Source organism: Anolis carolinensis, unplaced genomic scaffold (assembly GCF_035594765.1).
Source record: "Anolis carolinensis isolate JA03-04 unplaced genomic scaffold, rAnoCar3.1.pri scaffold_10, whole genome shotgun sequence".
NCBI lineage: Eukaryota > Metazoa > Chordata > Lepidosauria > Squamata > Dactyloidae > Anolis > Anolis carolinensis.
The window spans coordinates 28,271,412-28,291,487 of record NW_026943821.1 but is presented as its reverse complement, the minus strand read 5'-3'; the positions used below and the strand labels follow the sequence as shown (position 1 = coordinate 28,291,487).

At 45.0% G+C, this 20,076-nt stretch overlaps 1 long non-coding RNA gene across 1 annotated transcript; it reads left to right on the top strand.

Annotated features, from left to right (window-relative positions):
* The first annotated feature begins 7,900 nt into the window (after nucleotides 1–7,900).
* On the top strand, nucleotides 7,901–19,035 carry LOC134293877 (uncharacterized). The gene is made up of 2 exons (XR_010000856.1): nucleotides 7,901–16,560; nucleotides 17,678–19,035. It is a non-coding gene; the product is annotated as an uncharacterized LOC134293877 (long non-coding RNA).
* The last annotated feature ends 1,041 nt before the right edge of the window (nucleotides 19,036–20,076 follow it).

The window sequence follows — 20,076 nt, the reverse complement described above, 5'->3', positions numbered from 1 at the left end:
ATGCCATGGCAGAATCAGCAAAGACGTTTGAGCTGTTTTTACCAGCAAAGGGAAAATTGACTTGTCTAGCAGCCAGGAACAAGCAAAGGAAGCAGCAGGAACCAAAGGCAAAGCTGGGCTGCGAAAGAGGCCTGCTAGCAGCTACCAATTCGCACCTGTTAACTGCTGAGAGCAACGCCGGGAGTGCCATTTAGGCAAACCTTTCCGCACGCAGGTGTGCCGTTTACCCATTGTTCAGAGCCACCAAAACGCGGCCTGCCTTCGCGTTTCTTTTGGGTTCTCAAGGAGGTGGCTGCACCACGTTTCAAGAACAACAGAAGTAGAAAAATAGAAAAATAAAACAGAAGTTTAAAAATAAAATTGTGCAGGTAGATGGAGGAGGAAAGGGAACCCAGAGCTTGGCTGTAATTTGCAGCATGCTACCGTGGGACTTGCACAAATGCCTTGCACACCTGGGCATGCAGTGGGCTCGTGTGTGAGTCGAGAGCAGCCTGGGAATTTGACGGGGCCTGTGCAAGTCCTATGTCCACCCCACCAGAGAGGGCCAGGCGGTCCTGAAAGCTCAGGCCTGGGCCAACTTCGGCCCTCCCTCCGGGTGTTTTGGACTCCAGCTCCCACCACTCCTAACAGCCTCGGACCCTTTCCTTTTCCCCCTCAGCAGTAGTCTATCCCAGATGTAACGAGAGCCTGGACCACCGTGGCCAAGCCTGACTTCCCAAGGTACGGGCGCAACTGGCGCACAAGTTTTCGTTGTGCAAATGCTTCCCTGGTCACTGCCGAGACCTGTGGTTCCAGGCTCATCGATGAATCCGGGAGAACTCCCCGCTGCGAACTTTAACATTCAGAACCGCTTCCCACCCATTCCCAAATCGCCACACAGGTGGCATGCTTGGCTTTGTGCCCATGGGCCCCGACAAGGGCTCTCTCTCTCTCTCTCTCTCTCTCTCTCGGCCTGCGACAGGACACACACTCGGTGCCATGAGCCGGCTCTCAGCAGAGGTTTGATCGATGGGGAAAGGCAGTCGGACCAACTATCAAAGCATGCAGAGTATGTGCTGCGAACCAGACACCAATTAGTGGCGCCTTTTTAAAGGCTGCCTTGTTAAGATGGGGAACGAGGAGGAGAAAGGAGGAAATTGGCCAGAAAACATGGCGCTATTTAACCTTAATTAGGGGGAAGGTGTGGGCTTTGTGCAAAAAGGGCGCTTTCCCATACCCCTCGCCCTCCCTCCCTCCCTCCCCGGGTATAAAGAGAGCCTGCCCACTTGTTATAGACTTGTTAGAGTTTATAAGGATGGGCAGGAGGCTAAACTGCACAGGAAGGAGGAGGAGAGCCTTTTATGCCACTCGAATGCATGGCTCTCCTTGTTATAGCCTTGCACGCTGTGGCTTGAGCAGAGCGGAGGGAGCCGCGTTGCCAACTGGCGATAAATTTCATGAACATCATAAATGTAAGTGCTTTCTGGAGAGCCATACAGATTGCACATAAAAGTCACCCTTCTGTCCCTGCAAAACAGGAAAAAAGGGCTTTCTTGGAGAATTAAAAAACGTGGATTGTATCTGCCAGGCAAAGAAGCTGAAACGTAGGGAGGGTTTGTGGCCACTGCCGGCTCTTCCGCAGCAAGACTATAATAATAATAATAATAATAATAATAATAATAATAATAATAATAATAATAATAACAACAACAACAACAACAACAACAACAACTTTATTTTTATACCCCGCCTCTATCTCCCCAAAGGGGACTCAGGGCGGCTTACATGGGGCCAAGCCCGAATAAAAACAATAGCAATATAAAACACAACAATAGACAAAAGACATGCAAATTATAAAAATTTAAACATTAGCCAATAAAACAAATGACAAGAGCTAATAAAAACATGGATTAAAACGGAGAGGTTGTAAAAGTAGACCGGGTAAGGTGCACCATATAAATATTGTAAACACGAGGCGACTGATAAAGTGCTGCAAATTCTTGGAAGTGCAAATTGGGATGGGAAGAGACCCTGCTGTGTCTATATCAAGTTGACAAAGGTAAAAAGTGAAAACCGGTACAAGAATGGTCACAGATACAGATTGTTATGGGGATGAGCAATCCTTATCCAAAGGCCTGAGTAAAGAGCCAGGTTTTCAAGCTCTTTCTGAAAGACTAGAGCAGGCCTGGGCAAACTGCGGCCTTCCCTCCAGGTGTTCTGGGCTTCAGCTCCCACCGTTCAACTCCCTCTTCGACTCCGGACACACAACCAGGCAACAGGGTCTCTCCCATTGTTAAATGTCTCTAGGACGGGAGCTAAAAATGAGGCTGGGGCGTTAGAGGGCTGCAGAGCATGCATTTCCTGACCGCCTGGATAAATAGAACAGTCTCCTTTCCTGCCAGCATGGCCACTGCCTCTTACTGGGACCACTGCATGCAAGCAAAGGCCGTGGTTCAAGCATTCTTATGGAGAAAGGAGACAGAACAGAGAAGAGAGCTTGTGTGTTTTCTCGGCTATTTGGCCATGTTCCAGAAATATTAGCCAGCTGCAATAAATCACTCAGACTAAGAGGTCATGAGTTTGAGGCCAGCCCGTGCCTGCATCTTGTCTCTGTCTCTGTTCTATGTTATGGCATTGAATGTTTGCCTTTATGTGTGCAATGTGATCCGCCTGAGTCCCCTTCGGGGTGAGAAGGTCGGACTATAAATGCTGTAAATAAGTAAATAAAATCACTACTGACTGAGAGGTCATGAGTTCGAAGCCAGCCCGGGTCAGGGTAAGCTCCTGACCATAAATAGTCCAGCTTGCTGTTGACCTAAGCAGCTGAAAGGCAGTTGAATCTGTCAAGTAGGAATTTAGGTACCGCTTATGCGGGGAGACTAATTTAACTAATTTACGACTCCATAAAATCTCCAGCAGTGTGTGGAAGAATGAGGAAGTACTCCATCAAGGACTCAGTGTTTCAGTGGATGATGAAACGTCAGTGGATGACGGCAGGTTTTTCAGTAATTACATTGGAATGCTGCCGATTTCTGGGCCTGAATATATTGCCCAAGATTTCTCTAACTTGAAATGATACATTTTAATATATTGGGTTTATGGTTCCCGTCCTCTTGATCAGGTTATGTAAGTGTTATTTATTTCTACAATTGTATTTTTACTTTGCTTAATAATGTGTTATTACGTTGTTATGTAATGTTTGTGTTGTTTTTATGATTGGAAACCGCCCTGAGTCCCATCCGGGAGATAGGGCGGTATATAAATAAATGATGATGATGATGATGATGATTATTATTATTATTATTAGTAATATTATTAAGCAGCAGCTCCCCCTGTGGCCAGAATCGAGCATGCCCTCATGAAGCCAGAAATGTTAAATTGCCTCTGTGTTTGTCTCTATATGTCGTATGCCTGATGGCATTGAATGTTCGCCTTGTATGTGTACATTGTGATCTGCCCTGAGTCCCCTTCGGGGTGAGAAAGAAGGGCAGAATAGAAATACTGAAAAATAAATAAATTAAAAAATTAAATATTCTCTCCTGACGTTTTGCCCACATCTATGGCAGGCATCCTCAGATGTTGTGAGGTACAAAAAAATCTTATTTTTCGGAATGGAGTTGGCAGGACAAATAATCAAGCTGTTCGTAATTTGAGTCACTTCCCTCTTAATCAGTGCTGTCCTTTTTCTATACTAATCTGTATTTTTTTTAAAAAAAAAACAGAAGTGATATCAACATTCACATAAATTGGATTTCCTTTCAGACTCTGTCATTCTAATAGTCCAGGCATGGGCCAACTTGGGCCCTCCCTGCAGGTGTTTTGGACTTCAACTCCCACCATTCCTGGCCTCAGGCCCCTTCCTTTTCCCCCTCAGCCGCTTAAGCCTGAGGCCAGGAATGGTGGGAGTTGAAGTCCAAAACACCCAGCAGGAGGGCCCAAGTTGGCCCAGGCCTGTAATAGTCTAATCGTATTGATATATATCTTCTCTTCTGAAAAGAAAGCCAACTTTCAGGTAAGGAGACATAGGTGGACACGTTGTGCGATATGCTTTAATTTTTGCTTCAAAGGCAACCACTGATTTTATATATATACTAGCTGTGCCCGGCCACGCGTTGCTGTGGCAAAGTGGTGGTGGTATTGGTTAAAAATTGTTGTGTAATTTTTATTTGACGTTATTTGTATTTTTTAATTAATTGTATTGTAAGTTATCTTTTTATTTATTATATTTTATTATTTTATTGTATTAATTTTTAGTGTTTTAAATTATTTTTAGTGTTTTTTATTATTTTTATTGGGTTGCTAGGAGACCAAGTTGGAGGAGCTTAGCCTTCTAACTGGCAGCAATTGGGTAAAAGCAATTATTCCTCTCTCTCTAATTAGGACTTTATTTTTCTTTTCTTTTTGTTGTATCAACCTAGAGGCGTGGATGATAGCTTGTGTTGTCAAATTTCGAAGTTGGGGGGCCTGTAGTTTTGTTGTTTTGTCCGCTGCCCTGATGTCATCACTCTTTTATATATATAGATATATAGATATATTTAAATTAGAAAAGGAACTTGAAGGGCGTGGGAGAAGATTGTGAACCAACAGCTAAGGACCTCATCACATGGGAAAAATTCCCCATCATAGAACATTTCTACGACAGTCCCATGATCTTCAAGGCGGTCGCGGCTTTCATATTCTAAGACAGGGGTCCTCAAACTTTTTAATCCAAGGGCCGGTCCACAATCCTTCAGACTGTTGCAGGGCCGGATTATCATTTGAAAAAAAAACAAAAAAACAAATTCCGATGCACACTGCACATGTCTTATTTGTAGTGCAAAAACAACAACAACAAGAACAAGAACAATGAAAGAACAATACAATATTTAAAAATAAAAACAATTTTAACCAACATACATTGATCAGGATTTCAATGGGAAGTGTGGGCCTGCTTCTGGCCAGTGAGATAGTCAAGTCAATTAAGATTGTTGTTGTTGTTGTTGTTGTTGTTGTTGTTGTGTGCCTTCAAGTCATTTCAGACTTTGGGTGAGTCCAAGTCTAAAATTTATTTATTATTTATTTATTTACTGCATTTATTTACTACATTTGTATCACACCCTTCTCACCCCAAAGGGGACTCAGAGTGGCTTACAAATTATATGTACATGCAATATATTATATTATTAGCATAGCACAATATTAGCATTATATACTACTATATTGAATTATACCACTATATTGTAATATTATTAGTAATATAGAATATATAATTAATATTATTATATGGTATTATTATTAGTGTTATATTGTATTACATTATAATATTATTATCAATATTATATGTATATACAATAATATTATAAAACTGAGGGCGGGGGCCAGGTAAATGACCTCGGAGGGCCGCATCCGGCCCCCGGGCCTTAGTTTGGGGGCCCCCGTTCTAAGACATTGGTAGTGGCGGAAAGATGCCGGACCGAGACTGGATGGATGTGATTCTTCTTGTATTGTGGAGCGAAATCTCGTCTCCTGAGCCATCTCTAACCTGACAGGTGGACACCATGCATTTCCTGAAAGAGACATTTCTCCGACAGACCATAACCATAGTGAAAGGGCTGCTGGAGTCGTTCAGGAAGGTGGAAATGGCACAATCGGCACGCTGAGAGCCACTGGCTTCAAGTATGAGATATTGTGCCATTTGTGAGATTCCAGCTGCCGCTAATTGGGAAGATGAGTGCATTCCTCCAGAAGGAGAGAGATCCTTGTCAGACCTCTGCCCGGGGGACTGACCCATAGGGTTAATGACCGCCACAAGCCATTGTGTTACCGATTGCTAGGAGGGTCTCATTAAAGCACCTCATTGAGATTCCTTCTCAGCCAGGTAAATGCTGCCTCTTCAAAGGTACTGCAGTATTTTCCGCACCTTCATTCTCTTGACCCACTTTCAATTTGGGGAATCAGAATTTGACAGCAAAAATGCTTTTCCCTTCTAAGCAGAGGAGTCGGGCTGTTCTTAGCGGCTGGAGCCCTGTGGTGCTGACCGCTTCGTCGAGGGACCGCTCTGACCCTCCGTGCCATCTTGATCAGCCTCTTCCCCAGTATACCAGAGTCCAACAACATCCAGCAATAATGTCTCCCACTCCCACTCCCACTCCCAATAAATACTTCAAAATGCAACAGTGCAAAGAATCAGGACAGGTTGGTCTTGGAGCATCATTAGCAGTTCTTGCACAGCTGGTTTTGACTAACTTCAGAACTGAAGACTTCTGCCATTTTAAAGTCAGTGGAATCAGTGCAAAATTGTTTTCTTAGTAAAACTGAGGAGTAGCGCTTTTGATATATTTGTTTTCTGGTGTTGAAAACCAGGATCCCAAAATGAACCCTGGAATCTGCGGCCACACAGGCGCCAGTAATGAAGCCCGCAATGACCTTTTCCCCAGTTTTAGGCAACTTCACAATGAACCCGCCAAGAGTTGCACAAGCACTTTGTACACTCCCCACATCTCAGGACACATTTCAACATTTAGTTTAAGAAAAACCTTGATCCTTCCACAACGCCCTGTGAGGCACATAATGGGCTTAGGAAGACTAATGGTGTTCCTTCCCAATTTTATCTCATTTTATTCCTGAAAATGTTTTCTCATCCTGATTTCCCTCCCTGGGGATCCCATTTGAAGTGTGCCAACACCCTCAACACCCATTGTATGGTCGGGCAAAACCTATTCAATTGAAGTGATCAGCTGGGCGAGTATCAGCCAGTCATGATCAGATCTTGCAGAGGAAACTGCCTGTTGTTCTGTACACGGAAACATTGGATCCTGACTATCACCTTTGTTCAGGATCTCCTGCAGGAGAGAAAAAATGAGATATTATTATTATTACACAGAGACAGTGGCTCCTGACTGTCACCTTTGTCCAGGAGCTCACCCATCTCGGACACAATAGCCAGGTAGTTCATCTGTTAGCCCAGGCCAAGCAGAGGTCAATGTCCCCTGTAGCTGGGATTCCAGCATATTGGCTACATGTCCATTTCTGAGATCTATCTATCTATCTATCTATCTATCTATCTATCTATCTATCTATCTATCTATCTATCTATCTATCATCTATCTGTCCTTGATGAAAATGTTCACAGACCTAACATAGGAAGGAGATCCTTGCTGCTGTTAGTCCTGTTGTAAGGTGGCCAAGACTTAATCCCCATTATATCATTTCAACCTGATGTCCCTGGCAAACTTTATTTATTTATTTATTTATTTATTATTTCCAGCATTTATACCCCGCCCTTCTCAGCCGGGGGGACTAATCTATAGTTTCTTTTTATTTGGGGGGGGTGGGGTAATGGTGTTCGATAGCATACGTACTGACTGAACTCACTCACCTTGTGGGTATAAAACCACTGAGCAGAACCATGAAATGTGCACTTCTTCACAGCTATCATGGTTGCATTCAGCTTGGATGACACAGATGTCAATGCTTCTGTTTGCATGTATGATTTGCAAAGTGCATGATGGCAGAAGGCTGATGCAAAAGCCCAAAACTTCCCTGGAGACAGGATCAGGCCCTGTGCATGTCCCCTGCAGACTCTCAGCACCATATGCCTCCCCCCTGACATTAATCCCTCCTACTTCCCACACTTAGATGAGTGTGCAAGAGAGACTCCAGCGCGGGAGCAGTGCAAGCCGAGAAGCCCTCTCCTTCCTTCCTTCCTTCCTTCCTTCCTTCCTTCCTTCCTTCCTTCCTTCCTTCCTTCCTTCTTTCCTTCCTTCCTTCCTCCCTCCCTCCCTTCCTTCCTTCCTTCCTCCCTCCTTCCTTCCTCCCTCCCTTCCTTCCTTCCTTCCTCCCTCCCCCCTCCCTCCCTCCCTCCCTCCCTCCCTCCTTCCTTCCTTCCTTCCTTCCTTCCTCCCTCCCTCCCTCCCTCCCTCCCTCCCTCCTTCCTTCCTTCCTTCCTTCCTTCCTTCCTTCCTTCCTTCCTTCCTTCCCCTTGAAGCTCAGCTCTGTCTTTATGCCTTAAACAGCAATTAAGAATAAAAGGGGAGCTCGCTGCCTTCCCTGTCTCAGGCTTGTCTCTTCCGAGCCTGGCTGCTCTGATTTCCATCTCATGCATATCTTATTTAACATTCTGGATACTGTTTTGAGTGCCCTAATATTTTAAAATAAATTGCTGCTTGTAAAAGGCTTAATGTCACATTCTGTTATTGTGACTGTTAAGAGAAAAGTGAAATCTTCAATGGGGCCAGTGGAGCAGAAGCGATCAAACAGTGGGAGGTCCTATTAATGTGTGTTGCGTTTCATTATTCTGGCACAGTGTGTCAAGTCTCGCCTCATCAGAGCGCACGCAACAGATCAGAACCTCAACTCCGCGCAAGCAAACGCAGGCAGGGAGGGAGGGGGCGGAGGACGGGCCCCCCACTTCAGTCTGCTCCTTCGTCAAGTTGTCCGTGTCCTGATCCCGACCACTTCCCTGATATTGTCCTTGCCATGTCCTGAAGGGTAGAAGAGATCCGTCAAAACCATTGGGTGTCAAGCCTGTTCACCTGAGAACATGGAAGGCGGAGATGAAAGGGAAGGCGAGCAAAAGAGAAGAGTAGGCTCCAAAGGCCTGGGAAGAAACCAGAACTCATCCTTGTGGGGTTGTTGTGCTGTATGTCCATGTTCCAGAAGCATTCTCTCCTGACGTTTCGCTCACATCTACGGCAGGCATCCTCTGAGGTTGCGAGGAACGGGGAAGAAGGTTCCTCCACTTCAATCTGCTTCTTCGTCAAGTTGCCCGCGTCCTGATCCCGACCACTTCCCTGATATTGTCCTTTCCATGTTCTGGAGGGTAGAAGAGATCCGTCAAAACCATTGGGTGTCAAGCCTACTCAACTGAGAACATGGAAGGCGGAGATGAAAGGGAAGGCGAGCAAAAGAGAAGAGTTGGCTCCGAAGGCCTGGGAATAAACCAGAACTCATCCTTGTGGTCCGCATAGCAAGAAGGTGTTTTCACTCAAGGTTTTATTTATTTATTTATTCACCATATTTACCCTGTTTCCCTGAAAATAAGACATCCCCAAAAAATAAGACCTAGCAGAGGTTTTGCTGAATTGCTAAATATAAGACCTCCCCTGAAAGTAAGACCTAGCAAAGTTTTTGTTTGGAAGCATGCCCAGCGCCTGCCAAACAAAGCACCAGAGCATGCAAGATTGGTAAATGTACATACCAGTTGTACATGGAAATATTGGTAGTAACAAGACATTCTTGACAAGAGTCACAGTTTGTCTGGTTTGGTTATGTTGGTTTGTGATGACAACTACTGTACAAGTATAGAATAAATGTTCATTTTTTTTGTTCAACAATAAATGTGAATTCTTCTCCATGGAAAAATAAGACATCCCCTGAAAATAAGACCTAGCACATCTATGGGAGCAAAAAATAATATAAGACACTGTCTTATTTTCGGGAAAACAGGGTATATCTCGCCTTTCTCAGCCCCAAGGGGAACTCAAGGCGGATTACACACGACACTTGCCTAGTGCCCTGGACATAAAAGACATAAACTTGAAGTAAAACTAAATTAAGATTAAATACAGAGAGCAGCCCCCCCCCCCCCCAAGATGATCTTAGACTCCAAGGTGGTTCAAGTAATTGCGCCCCACCTGCGAGAGGGCCTCCAAGTAGGCTTCTGAGGCATCATGTGGGACCGGGAAACATAACTGAGAGGGAATAGCTCATTTAAATGTAGACGTCTGAGAATGCCTGCCACAGATGTGGGCGAAACGTCAGGAGAGAATGCTTCTGGAACATGGCCAGGCAGACCGAAAAACTCACAGCGACCCAGTGACTCCGGCCATGACAGCCCTCCTTCGACAATCCCTGTCTGTAGCCAGCATGCGTCTTTAGGTTCTCTTCTCGGCTGGAGATCTGCAGGGGACGGGAAGGAGCCCAGGCTGCCAGAGCTGGCTTCTGAAATCTTGGCTCGCAAGCGCAGGATATTGCCAGCCGCACATGGCACCCTCACTGGGCCTCCAGCGTGGATCCAAGCCCGGAGTTCCGGGCCAACTTTTTGTCATTCTTCTGGCTGCTGCTGGGAATTCTCCCACACAGACCCTTCCTGTCTCTTTCGTTCCAGATTAATACATCGCTCCGGTTTGTTGTGTTCTTATTCCTGCTCCAATCCATTAGGCATTATTTATTCCTTGCTTCCCTCCTTCCTGTGCCGTCCCACGTGCTGCAGCTGTTTCTCCTCCTGCCGCAAAACAGGTTTCCCTTCACCATTTCATAACCACCACCCAAGCCCCTTGAATCTGGCACGTGAGGAGTGAGAATCCCACTAACGGAGAAGTAAAAACAGAACTTCGGAAAAATATATTTGTTGGGCCTTCCCTTCAGGTGTTTTGGACTTCAAGTTTGTTTTGGTGGGCCAACTTAGGAAAAAATATATTTTTTGGGCCTTCCCTACAGGAGTTTTGGACTCCAACTTCCACCATTCCTAGCAGCCTATCCATAAAAATCATATAAAAGTTATCGAATGCTTTCTCTGCATCCAAAAACATCATCGCCCCTTGCTGCTCTTCATGCCCCTATAGATATCCTATAGCATTCTGTACCATATATTCCAGGCCTAGGCCAACTTGGGCCCTCCCTCCAGGTGTTTTGGACTCCAACTCCTACCATTCCTAACAACCTATCCATAAAAACCCTATAAAAGTTATCAAATGCCTTCTCTGCATCCAAGAACATCATCGCCCCTTGCTGCTCTTCATGCCCCTATAGATATCCTATAGCATTCTGTACCATATATTCCAGGCCTAGGCCAACTTGGGCCCTCCCTCCAGGTGTTTTGGACTCCAACTCCTACCATTCCTAACAACCTATCCATAAAAACCCTATAAAAGTTATCAAATGCCTTCTCTGCATCCAAGAACATCATCGCTCCTTGCTGCTCTTCATGCCCCTATAGATATCCTATAGCATTCTATGCCATATAGTCCAGGCCTGGGCCAACTTCAGCTTGATTAGCATTGAATGGTCTTGCAGCTTAGGGGCCTGTCTGCTTCCTGCCTGGGGGAATCCTTTGTTGGGAGGTGTTAGCTGGCCCTGATTGTTTCATGCCTGGAATTCCCCTGTTTTCTGAGTGATGTTCTTTGTTTACTGTCCTGATTTTAGAGTTTTCTAATACTTTTAGCCAGATTGTGTTCGTTTTCATGGTTCCTCCTTTCAGTTGGCATTGTCCACATGTTTGTGGAATTCAGTGGCTTCCCTGTGTAGCCTGACATGGACCAGCATTTCCGTGTTCTCGAATGATATCCTGTGTCCCGGTGGGTTCCCCAAGGGCTCTGCTCTGGCCGACTTCTCTGGCTGAGCTCGTCTGCAGCTCCCTTCATGTTCCCTGATCCGTGTCTGGGCAATGCTGCTGCGTGCGGTGGTTCCTCTGTAGACCTCTCCACAGTTGCATGGTATATGTTCTATCAAATGTTCTGAGCACATTTCAGAAAGAAAAGGAAGTCAAGTGTGAAGCTGAAATGCCTGGCTGTTCATGAGGGCCAATCAGTGCAGCCTTCCTCCGCCTTATTCCCTCCCTCATCTTACAGGTGGAATCACACAGAGTTTGAAAGGACCACTGTCTGCCAGCTATACACAGCTAAAGCCCTCCTGAAAGATGCCCTAAGATGGTCCACTGGCCTCCAAGGCAATCCATTCGTACCTGTTGCTGTGTGATGTTTGCTATGAAACAAGGCTGAGGGAGAAGCATGTGTGTGTCATACATGCATGCAACCATACTGTTACGCTATCATTTCCATCTCCATTTACAATGCCGGTGAGGGCCACTCATTCCCAGTTAGCTTATTGGATTTTAATGACACCCCAAATCATTCAGTTGATGGAAGTTTTAAGAAAAGTAAAGGCGGCTCCCACGTTTTGACCTGGACGTGCTGCAAGGAATCATTGTCTGACGGTTTCCCATCTTTGTTGTCTTGTTGGTTTGTGAAGGAGGGACGAGGCGTCCTGCAGATCCCCCCCTTTTTTTTCCCTGCAGCTCCGCCCTTTGTTTTGGAAGATCTCCATTTCAATCTCAGCGTTGAATGGAGGCGAGCCCTTCCAAGTGACCCCTGACATTAACCTAATTGCAACCTCTCTTTGATTAAAAGCCCCACAAAGCGAGCAGAGGGATCAAATTAAATCTGAGTGGCGCTAGAACATCTTTAGTACATTGATTAGGCTTCAAAATACCACATTTGAATATCTTAGCCTTTATAGGGATTAGGAGAGGAAATTACACTGGCTGAAGGGGAGAGCGAGGGGCCGTTGTTCCTCAGGCAGACCCCGGCCGGGATTCAAGGGACGGGGTCTCCCGCCCGTCTGTCAAGAGGGGCACCTGGCGGGACAGGTGGGTGGGATCGGGCCCTTTGGTGCCTCTTGGGACGTCCGGCACCGGGATGGATCTATCCTTGATGGCTGCATCCACCAATCAATCAAGACTCTCACGTCTAACACCCCTGGAGAGTAAAAATAAAAATATTCAGAAACTCCTCCCTTCTGGAAAATAGCTACAAAATGTTTTATCAATCCTACATGACACCTGTCAAAATAGCCGAAATGCAGCCACAATTGATAAACACGTGTTGGAAATGCAAACAAGCAGCGGGATCGTGTTTCCATATGTGGTGGTCCTGCAAGAAGGCAAAAAACGTTGGGATCGGGATTCAGAAAACTATTGAAAAAGTACTAAAGCTTAAAATATCCACGAACCCAGAGGCATTCCTACTAGAATAACAAGCAGATCACCATTGAAGACACAAGGCTAACATCATCCTGCATGAGAATGCCAATGAGCTGGAAACAGAAGTTTTCTCAAGAGGGAACCCGGCTTTTGGGGAGGAAAAGGAAACAGAAACAGGTTTTTAAAAAATCATAGTAGAGTGACTTTTTTCACGCCTGAAATGGTTCATTGCTTACATTCACAGAAAGCATTACATGTTAATCAGGCCAAGACGTGATGATTTCCGAGAAAGAGGAATATTAAAGTTTCTTGCAAAGGGAAATGAGAAGCAGAAAATATGTTGGGACATCACAATATTTACAGATAGGCCAGCAGCACATAATTGATGATATGCTGATTATAGAAGAAGATAGATGGGAGGCAATTATCATTTGGGACGTTTTAGCAGCAACTTGGAAAACAGATCAGCTGCAAAAGAGAAAAAGGAATGGCCTTGGAACGCTGCCCGTTTTCCCACCAATTCTGCAGTTGTCCCACCTTGTATTTCTGGATGCTTTGTGGGTGTTATCCATCCATGTTACATTCCAAACCTTTCCTACTAATACCACTCACAATTGCATTACTTAATTATATTTGTAGATAAACAAATATGTGTTTAAAAACTAAATTGAACATGAAAGATTTTTTATTTTACTGGGTTGCTGTGAGTTTCCTGGGCTGTCTGGTCATGTTCCAGAAGCATTCTCTCCTGACGTTTCACCCGCATCTATCGCAGGCATCCTCAGAGGTTGTGAGGTCTGTTGGAAACTAGGCAAGTCGGGTTTAGAATATATATATATATATATATATATATATATATATATATATCCCCCCCCCCCCCCCCGTAGAATGATGTCCAGGGTGGGAGAAGGGACTCCTGTCTGTTGGAGGCAAGTGGGAATGTCTTGTCCTTTGCTGAGCTGCATTTTATGTTACATAGTGTGGAATTTTATGTTTTACTAGCTGTGCCCAGCCATGTGTTGCTGTGGCGAAGTATGGTGGTATGGGAAATAAAGTATTGAGGAACTGGTGGTAGTTATTATATGTTATTTCCTAAAGCTTGTGAATATACAATATTTTGGTTGTTCCTTTTGGCATTCTGGTTATTTGGAAGTGCTTTGAGTCTACACTGCCATATAACCCAGTTCATACCAGATAATCTCTTTTTTATAGGCAGTGTGGAAGAAGTCTAAGTGAACCCTGCCTGTCCCCCAGGCGCCATTGTGGCTGAGGGGGTGGCTATGACACAAAGGGGGCGGGGCCTAAAGGGGCGGGGCCTACCCTTCTGACTGGTAGCCAGGGGAAGAACGTCTCTTCCTCGTCCTCTGTAATTTGGACTTTATTTTTCTAGGTTTTTAAAATTGAAAGACATAGATTGGATTACTATGTCTTTTGTGGCCAAATTTGGTGTGATTTGGTTCAGTGGTTTTGTTGTTTACTCCATGGGAGAAATGCACATTACATTTATATATATATATACTAGCTGTGCCCGGCCACGCGTTGCTGTGGCAAAGTATGGTGGTATGGGAAATAGTATTGAGGATTTTGTGGTAGTTAAGGTAAAGGGTAAAGGTTTTACCTTACATTAAGTCCATTATAAATGGGTTATATAGCTGTGTGGAAGGGCCTTGAGTCTACACTGTCATATAATCCAGTTCAAATCAGATAATCTGTATTTTATAGGCAGTGTGGAAGAGGCCTAAGTGAGGCCTAACTCTGCCTGTCCCCTGGGCTGAGTGGGTTGCTAGGAGACCAAGTGGGCGGGGCTTAGCCTTCTAACTGGCAGCAATTGGATAAAAACAACTATTCCTCTCCCTCTAATTAGGACTTAATTTTTCTTTTTCTTTTTTTGTTGTATGAACGTAGAGGCATGGATGAGAGGTTGTGCTGCCAAGTTTAGTGTTTCTGGGATGTGTAGTTTTGTTGTTTTGTCCTAGGCCGAAATTTCATTACCCTATATATATATATATATATATATATATATATATATATATGTGTGTGTGTGTGTGTGTGTGTGTGTGTGTGTGTGTGTGTGTGTGTGTAAATGTAGCATTTTATGTTACATAGTGCTCCTAGTGTGCGGAATCCTCATATTCCATGACTGTAGAGTGAACGTGTGTGCGGATCGATGAAACACTCCTTTAAAAACAATCCGAATCTGCTTGAAAGCACCCTTGCTGGAAAAAAAAAATCCGAATCTGTTTGAAGGCATTTAAACAGATTCAAAGAATTTTTCAGATGGTGTATTAATAGAACATTTTGAGGGCAGAATGCGGATGTGCTCATGCATATTGGTTTTTCTCTGCACTGTAGATACACACATGCATTTTATTAACACAGAAAAAGAGGAGAAGATGCAAAATAAGTGAGTTACGGGAAAGGTGGTGTGACGTGCACGATGCAAACCTCACTTTGGGGATTAATATTTGAAACTCACGTCGCTAAACTGGAATTCAGAGGGTGACAGACAGACAAAGCGAGGAAGAGAAGAAAGGAAGATTTCGTGTTTACAAGGAGAATGCATTTCGATCAGGCATGGTAAACTTGGGCCTTCCGTCCAGGTGTTTTGGATTTCAACTCCCACCATCCCTGGGAAAGGAAAGCGGCTGAGGGGGAAAAGGAAGGGGCCTGAGGCCAGGAATGGTGGGAGTTGGAGTACAAAACACCTGGACAGAAGGCCCAAATTTGCCCAGGTGTCAAAGGGATGATTTCATGAGTTCTTGATCGGGTCCGAGGGGGAAAAGGAAAGGGCCTGAGGCCAGGGATGGTGGGAGTTGGAGTCCAAAACACCTGGAGGGAATGCCCAAATTTGCCCAGGTGTCAAAGGGATGATTTCATGAGTTCTTGGTCGGGTCCGAGGGGGGAAAGGAAAGGGCCTGAGGCCAGGGATGGTGGGAGTTGGAGTCCAAAACACCTGGAGGGAATGCCCAAATTTGCCCAGGTGTCAAAGGGATGATTTCATGAGTTCTTGGTCGGGTCCGAGGGGGGAAAGGAAAGGGCCTGAGGCCAGGGATGGTGGGAGTTGGAGTCCAAAACACCTGGAGGGAATGCCCAAATTTGCCCAGGTGTCAAAGGGATGATTTCATGAGTTCTTGATCGGGTCCGAGGGGGGAAAGGAAAGGGCCTGAGGCCAGGGATGGTGGGAGTTGGAGTCCAAAACACCTGGAGGGAATGCCCAAATTTGCCCAGGTGTCAAAGGGATGATTTCATGAGTTCTTGGTCGGGTCCGAGGGGGGAAAGGAAAGGGCCTGAAGCCAGGAATGGTGGGAGTTGGAGTCCAAAACACCTGGACAGAAGGCCCAAATTTGCCCAGGTGTCAAAGGGATGATTTCATGAGTTCTTGGTCGGGTGCGAGGGGAGAAAGGAAAGGGCCTGAGGCCAGGAATGGTGGGAGTTGGAGTCCAAAACACCTGGAAGGAATGCCCAAATTTGCCCAGGTGTCAAAGGGATGATTTCATGAGTTCTTGGTCGGGTGTGAGGGGAGAAAGGAAAGGGCCTGAGGCCAGGAATGGTGGGAGTTGGAGTCCAAAACACCTGGAGGGAATGCCCAAGTTTTCCCATGCCTGATTTAGAGACTGTTTTCCCAAAGAGCTCAACATCAAACATCAAAATATATCTCCCAGAAAGACCCAAATAGGGATGAAAAGATCTTTAAAAAAAAACCCCATGAACGATTCCGACAACATACAACTCGCTCACGTGGTTTTGCAAGCAAAATTTTAGTTTCTCTTCTTCCTCTTGGCATGATTTGAGCACTGGTTGCTTAGGAACCCAGGGACTATGTGGCGCGCAAGTCGCTTCAAAACCTCGCCGTTGCTCTTCACCTGCGAAGATCACCGAAAGTAACTTCTTCCTTTCCTAAGGTACAGAGCGAAAAGGGTATTAACAGGCCAGATTACCTTCCCATAAATCTTACTCCTGCAGATCCCAGTCTGGGCTTGGAGAGGATTCAGACGGGTGGAATGGGACACAGCTAGCCTTCACCAATAGAAATATTCTTTATGAGAAAGTTGGGGTCTTTTGTGGATTGGGGGGGGGGGGGGGTTATATTTCTTTCTTTTTTTTAAAAAAAAAATCTTTATTGCATAAAGTTTTTTCCAAACATACATAAAATAGAGAATGGCTTGGATACATTGAGAGTATCCAAGCTGGCAGTAGGGAAAGAAAGGGGGAAAGAGAAAAGAGAGAGAAAGGAAGGAAGGAAGGAAGGAAGGAAGGAAGGAAGGAAGGAAGGAAGGAAGGAAGAAAGAAAGAAAGAAAGAAAGAAAGAAAGAAAGAAAGAAAGAAAGAAAGAAAGAAAGAAAGAAAGAAAGAAAGAAAGAAAGAAAGAGGAAGAGAAGACAAGGGAAGAAGGGAAAGGGAAAAAAGAGAAAGAAAGACCTTAAATAATAAATTTGAGGGATGGATAACCCTCCAGGCCATTCCACAGTGGATTTAACTACTACTACTACTACAGTAGAGTCTCGCTTATCCAAGCTAAATGGCCGGCAGAACCTTGGATAAGCAAATATGTTGGATAATAAGGAAAGATTAAGGAAAAGCCTATTAAACATCAAATTAGGTTACGATTTTACAAATTAAGCACCAAAACATCATGTTAGACAACAAATTTTACAGAAAAAGTAGTTCAATGCCCAGTAATGCTATGTAGTAATTACTGTATTTACGAATTTACCACCAAAATATCATGATGTCTCGAAAACATTGACTACAAAAATGTGTTGGATAATCCAGAATGTTGGATAAACGAGTGTTGGATAACTCTACTGTACTTCTTCTTCTTCTCCTCCTCCTCCTCCTCCTCCTCCTTCTTCTTATTCTTTTTGTTTATTTTTGTTTATTTTTCTTCTTCTCTGTCCCTTAAATTTCCATAGCCCCCCTTGCCGTATTCCCTTTTGTGTCTATCTTTGCTTATCATTTTCTAGCTAATCTGTAATCTGATCCAACTGTCCTGAACAAATCTGTTTTTTCTCTCTCCAGAAGGTAACCTTTTAGTGAGGACCAATCCGTCTGATGTCTCGTATTCTGGTCTTGGAGTAAAAAAGTTAGTGAGTTTTCTTCCAAGCCAGAAGAAACATTTGGACACTGCTGACTCTCACCACATGAGAACTAGGCAAGGAATGCTTTGCATATTTGCTGAGGCTCAGGAGGTAGGGCTTGGTGATGTCAATAAACAAATAAGCATTTTGAATTAACCCCCAATGACATTGTAGTGATTACAGCTAGAACCGAGGATAGAGAGGTCCATGCCCGGAGAGCCTTCGCTAAACCAGATCAGCCAGGACAGGGTGTAGGCACTCCGGGTTGAAGGCAACGCTACCGAGGTTTATTACGATTCGGCCAGAAAGGATGCAAGTACAAGCAATACGCTTCAAAAGATTCAAGTACAAATTCATGAAAGCATGCTTGACATTTTATACAGTTCTGATAGCTATTCAGACTTCCCACTCCTTTCCCTGATTGGCTGAAAAGAGACACAGGCTAGGATTCGCACCAGGATTGGCTGGGGGTTTCCCTGACATCACGGCCTTCAGCAGGAGATTCCCGAGGAGGGAAGGAAGACGGCTCGTGGTTAGACCCATCAGCCGCAGGGCACGAACCTGGAGGGAACGGCGACGTGGATTTGCTGATGAGCCCTGATTAACCCAAGTGCCCCGTTCCATATGAAGCAAAGGGTGTGAGACCCAAAAGGCAAGGTGGCCATGCTAGACAATCACGGGCTTGGCTGCCCACTCGGAGAATGAACAAATTCATGTTTGCTGGGCCTTCTCTTCCACGGGAACGACAGACTCTCAGCCTCAAGTTGAATGAACAAGCATCCTGAGCTCATTGTGGTGACAAAAAGCATCAGCTGTCTGCTCAATCCCAGCCATCCTATCTGTTGGGAATCACCCTGGACTACTCAAGTCTAAATGTAGTCAGATAGATGATAGAGTTAGATTGAGGGAATCCTGTCCCTGTTTCCAAAGCATGCCTAGACAGGCTTTACTGTGTTTCCCCTCTTTCTATCCTGTTTTCGTCACATCCCTTACTTTGAAGTTAGTAGAAATGTGAATCTTTAGGGACACTAACTTCCCATTGGTCAGAATGTCTTTTATGGCCCCAATAAACTGGACCATGAGATTGGAACCATTTTGGTTCTCTCTTCTCCCTTTGTTCTTCAAACTAACAACAGCATCTTGCTGTCCCTCCAGGCAAGATGTAACTATTTAGATGTTTGTTATTTTTCCTTTCTTATTTTTCCTTAGAAACTAGTCTAGAGTAGACTAGACAGCTCCCAAGCCTTTCTATCTACAATGGAGTTCTTTTTACCTGAATAAATGCTTTTTGAACTTTTACTGAGACTCTGCAGTCATTGCAATCCTAAATAGACAAAGGCTTCTCTTTGCTCACCGCATGTAAGTAACTGCTGCATTTGGAAGTTTACTTTTGCTTCTCTGCTACATTTTGGTGGAATCTCCCCCAAAGAGGGTTAAATTGAGTCTAACCGCTCAGAGATTACCCCAACACTATCAAGTGCAGGCAATGATGAGGATTGCTGGAAGTTGTGTTCCAACCATCGCTGTTGAGGGCCATGTGATCCTCACTCACCCTTGAGCTCCAGGGGTGAACTTGGTGCAAACTCTGGAGGAGACGGAAAGGATACTGCTTTAAATATCTGCAAGGAAATAGACTGTCATATATGTAAATGGCAACAAGAGAACATCCATTTCATTGTATCCTTCAAAGCCTTTCCAGCCTCCAGCATGTAAGCTGTCAAAGTGAGCCGCGTGCCTATATCAGACCACAGAAGGGGATTGTAGAAAAAATACTGGAGGAAGGGAAGGAAGAAGGCGAACTGGCAATGTGGGAGACTGCACAGCACATTGCCAGCCGGGCCAGACCCCTTCCCTGCGCCCAGGCCCATGCATGTGGTGCTGGGTGGGTGGGTGGGTGGGTGGGCGAGCCCCTTCAGACACACCGGGAGCGATTTCGGGGAAGCGCATGGCGCTGGCTGGGCGGGCGGGAGCCGTGTGACGGGGAGATGATGGGCAGGCAGCCGTGGATTTCTGCTTGAGTGGTTATTATACTGTCTATTTGAAGAGACAGATGATGGCGGTGGCAGAGGAGGCAATAATTGAAAGCACCATGAAACATTAATGAATGCCCAGGGACTGGATCAGGAGTTGTTAAAGCTCACTTCTCTCAAGCATTCTCTTCCTCGCTCCCTCTCTCATCTTTTAAAGTCAAAATTGCTCCACTGCCCTCTAGGCACACAATGCGCCTCTCTCTCTCTCTCTCCCACATCCTTTATTTCAGGTACAGAAAGGAAAAATAACCCAGAGAAAGAAACCAGCCTCGGCTCAGCTGCTGACTAACTACATCCTTACTATGTTTCT